Source organism: Octopus bimaculoides, chromosome 8 (genome assembly GCF_001194135.2).
Source record: "Octopus bimaculoides isolate UCB-OBI-ISO-001 chromosome 8, ASM119413v2, whole genome shotgun sequence".
Taxonomy (NCBI): Eukaryota; Metazoa; Mollusca; class Cephalopoda; order Octopoda; family Octopodidae; genus Octopus; species Octopus bimaculoides.
In genome coordinates this window covers 25,329,620-25,334,573 of record NC_068988.1, presented here as the reverse complement: position 1 = coordinate 25,334,573, position 4,954 = coordinate 25,329,620, and the positions used below count along the sequence as shown (strand labels likewise).

At 33.3% G+C, this 4,954-nt stretch overlaps 1 protein-coding gene across 6 annotated transcripts in view; it reads left to right on the top strand.

The window, feature by feature from the left end:
- LOC106881627 (protein lev-9) overlaps positions 1–4,954 on the top strand; it is a 421,933-nt gene that overhangs the window by 286,844 nt on the left and 130,135 nt on the right. The gene's annotated exons all lie outside the window — the stretch shown is intronic.

The window sequence follows — 4,954 nt, the reverse complement described above, 5'->3', positions numbered from 1 at the left end:
ATTGAACTTTTGAATATGCACGAATGAAACGCTGAATATTTTGCTCCGAGAATGTTTACTTCAGATAGATATTAGTTTTACATACACACACACACACGCAAACACATATGACAAATGCATAATGAATAGATAACCTATTTGTATAGATAGATAGATAGATAGATAGATAGATAGATAGATAGATAGTTAGATAGACACATAGATACATAGATAGATAGATAGGTAGATAGATAGATAGATAGATATGAATAAGTATGAGGTTCATTGTATCGAAGTCATTGAGAAAAGAATAATACCCTTAAGAGTATTCAAGAATTAATCAAAATTTAATTAGGAGTGTGACAGCATCGTTTACCTATAGGGAATGAAAATGAACAGAGAAATCCAGCATATATACAAAATATAATTTTCTTAACTCGCACATACAGAGACGTGAATCACTGACACACATGCATAAAATAATATATATAATTATGTGCGTGTGTTTTGTTTGTGTGTATAAAGAAATGGACCCTATATATTTGAAAGGAAGTATGCACACATAATCTGCATCTCTCACAGCTTGCTTCTGTCGACTGAAACTTACAAAGCTTTGTTCTACTCGAGTTTAAAATCGGATTGTTTTGCCAGAATTATTGTACATCATAATCGAACACAATACCAACCAGTTCGGATGTCAGATTCTCAGCTACACTATTCCATACTGGTGCATAATTCATGGTTGTTATTTTCAAACTTCTGAGATTAAATTTGACTTTCCTGTATGCCTCATAATAAAGTGTATGTTCTAAGAAAACTAAAATTGTTATGGATGGTTGTTCGCTACATGTATTGAATGGAAGTAAGAATAAATATTATTAAAATTTCCTAAGCGCTTTCATACTAAATCTTTATGCTTGTATATATTCCATTAATGTCACGTAAAAACTATTTTAGTTGATGTTCATTTAACAATAGTAAGAAATAGGGTTAAATTTGTAAAATGAATTTATGCAATGTTAGCTTTCATTTAAACACTTTTAGAATTCGTTTGATTTTGTTTTCTTTTATAGTCAATCTGCTCTTATATTTTGTTGGTTCTACTGTCATTTCAAGATATATGCAAATGTACAATCATTCAGAAAACTATTTTTGCTGAAATAATTGATACATGTACGACAATTTCCGTTATTTGAAATATTTATATCCAAATGTTTAAATATGATGTAAATATATTTTTGCCTATATGTATGATTAACTTATAATAACTTATAATAATACATATTTCCTCGCAGGATGTAGCCACAATAAGATGTGTTTGGAAATTAAACGAGAGGAAAAAATCTGTATGAAGCCATGGCCACGTTTTTAAAGACTACAAATGTCTGTAGATTCAGGTTTTCATTCCTTCAGTTTATTTACACTTCTTGATCAAATGATATGCATTATCATGTTACACACCTTTATTATGGAGCCACTGATACGAACAACGAGTGAAATACAGTGAAATACATGTGTATTAGGATGGTACAAATTCCAATCATCTGCTCCTCGATGATTGTAAATTCCTTGTTTTGAGGTTATGCCAATCATTCTAATGAAGGTAAACCTCTTTGCACATGAAAATCGATAATACCTGTTCCTTAAAAATACGATTTAGTTGCTTAACATGTTAAACATTGATATGGAATTGCCATTATATCGCTTAAAATCTGATATGTAAAGGAAATGTGTTTGAAATCATAATTATTTGATATAATTTCCCTCTGAGAAAAAATATTAAGTGCTGCTATGCAGTTCCAAGAAGGAGTTCATTAGCCCCAGTAGATTTAATAAAAGGAGATTATTAACATAAATGGCGTAATTATGAAGATTGGCAACGACATGACGCTCGAGTAATTAGCAGATTATTAAAAGGCAACAGCAGTAAAACAATTATAAACCCAAAAAGAACTCACAAATATCTAATTTAAAATCATCAGAAACATTGATTATTCAGAGTAAAATTGCAACTCTGCTGAGCAAATGAGTGATATTCTAACCGGTAGCTTGACTTCTAGGAATTGCTGCAAACAAGTCTCTCTGTATCTTTAGAACAAAAAGAAATGCATCAATAGAAAATTTAATTTTAGAAAGCTATAAAGTATCGGAGAGCCACATGTTTTATATGACACGATATGGTTTGAAGGTGAAAGTAATCTGCATAACAGCAGCAGAAAAAAAATAATTAAAAACCGCAGCTTTGTGGGGAATGTCTCATGAGATGCATAATTTATAATTTATATAACTGTGTATATAAAAGAAAGATGACGTGGAAATAGTATGACACTGTGACCTCACATTCCTCTTACAGCTGAGCAGTGTGACTGAGGCAGGTTTCTGTCGAAACTGTTTGTTAAAAGCTAACTGCGTATCAACTGCGCGGGCATAGACCTTTGATCAGAAAGCATGTGAAAATCGTAAATTCTTTCGCTGCTTACTTTTAGGACGACAAGACGTTACCTGAAGGATATGAAGTTTTTGTTTCTAGCAGATTGAATGGTCGGGTTTAGGATGTTTTATTGTCGTGTACTGAATTGTTACGTCAGTTCTCCTCTTAGCTTAGACTCTCTTGCTGTGTGAAGTTCACTTCGTGCTTGGATATCTTTTTTCGATTTGCGCACAATGTTTAGTTGGTGTTACTTTGAATTTAAACTACTTTTTACTGATATAGATTACCTTATTACACTGGAATCCTTAATTATTCTGAACGTCCTTCTTGTCACGGGTTCTTTTGTCGTTTTCGTCACGCATGTTTTCACGGAGATATTTTCAGGAAGATATCTTTTTTAAACATGGATTAAGATTTTGTATTATGTGGCGTTGATAGTTCGCTTATCTTCGTTGTTGTCTTGTGCATTACTATCGTCTCAAGTTCCTTTCTTGTGTTAGTCATATTTTATTTGGAATCGTTGTACACTCTGAGTAATCTGGAATTCTCTATTGATCTCGGACCTGACGGCTTTATCGGGAATACTTGTCATGAAAAAATGCCAAGTCTGTTTAAGTCAATTTATTAATATTTACCAACTTGTACAAGTAAATACAGTGCAGTTAAGAAAAGCATTAAACAAAAAAGTAATGATGAAACGTTTTCTGCTACTATAAGCACAAGGTCTGAAATTATGGAGAAGCGGGTGGTCGATTACTGTGCACAACTGATTCTTCATTTATCAACCCCAATGTGATAAACGGCAAAACCGACCTTAGGGGAAAATGAACTCAGAACATAAAGACAATAAAAGCCGCAAATTATTTTGGTCCTGCGTGCGAAAGTGATAGTTATAATCCTATCTACTATAGATACAAGGCCTGACCTTTTGGGGTTTTATGGGAAAGTGCGAGTTGATTTTGTGGAGATGATTATTATTATGATGATGAATCGGGTGGTGGACTGGCAGAATCGTTAGCACGCCAGGCGAATTGGTGAGAGCTATTTCGTGTGCCACTACGTTCTGAGTTCAAATTCTGCCAACATCAGCTTTGCCTTTCATTCTTTCGGGGTCGATTAAATAAATACCAGTTACGCACTGGGGTCAATGTAATCGACCTAATCCCTCACCCCAAATTTCAAGACTTCTGCTTCCAGTAAAAGAATTATCATTATGATGTTTAAGGCGGGTAGCTGGCAGAATCGTTAGCACGCAGGCCGAAATGCTTAGCGTTATTTCGTGTGCCACTACGTACTGAGTTCAAATTCTGCCGCAGTCGACTTTGTCTTTCATCCTTTCGGTGTCGATTAAATAAGTACCAGTTACGCAATGGTGTCAGTGTAATCGACTTAATCCCTCCCAGCAACACTTGAAGTCTTATGCGTTCAGCAGAAAGAACTGTCATTATGATGATTTAGGCAGCGAGCTGGCAGAAACCTTAGCACGCCGGGTGAAATGCTCAGCGGTTTTTGCCCGAATTTACGTTCTGAGTTCAAATTCCACCGCGGTCTAGTTTACTTTTCATCCTTTCGGGGTTAATATAAAATAAGTACCAAATGAGTACTGGGGTCGATGTACTCGACTGTCACTCCTCCGCCACCCCCCCAAAAAAATTTAAGGCCTTGTGCCTTTTGTAGAAAGGCTTATTAATATTACGATTACGATTATTATTTTCCGTTAGATTTGCATTTTATTTCATCTTCCGATCGGGTCTCTTCTTCTTCTTCTTCTTCTTCTTCTTCTTCTTCTTCTTCTTCTTCTTCTTCTTCTTCTTCTTCTTCTTCTTCTTCTTATTATTATTATTATTATTATTATTATTATTATTATTATTATTATTATTATTATTATTGCTACCATTATTGTTATGATTATAATAGTGTTGTTGTAGAAGAAATCTTTAGAAGAAATCTTTATTGTTATACTAGACAAAAAAATAATTGCGTCACTTCTTTTTTTTACCTTCTTTTGTAATTGTGTTTATTCTCATTGCGTTTTGGGAGCTGTCTCTGTATAAAATCTTAATCCCTTTTGACAATACGTTTTGTAGTCGTGTTAAAAGAAGAAGAAATCAATATTTACATTTTCGCATTATAATCTAAATGTTCTCCTGAAAAATAATCAAGCACTGCGCATGTTTCAAAATCAATTAATATCAAATAACCTTCAAAATGTGTTGAATCTACTTTTTCTCCATTGTCAGCTTTATATATACTGAAACACTTCGGGAATTCTATAAACCATTTTATTCCTAAGCGAGTAAAATTCACATTTACAAAAGAGACACATTAAAGAAAATGTTCATCGCTAGAAAAACAATTTCATCATCATATCACAATATTATATATAACAAATGCACTTAGGAATATTTATCTAAAGAGGTATTCTTGATTATCTATTTTTCTCCCACTCATTTATATATATAAGTTTATACATACACGCACACACAGGGATATCTATCTATCTATCTATCTATCTATCTATCTATCTATCTATCTATCTATCTA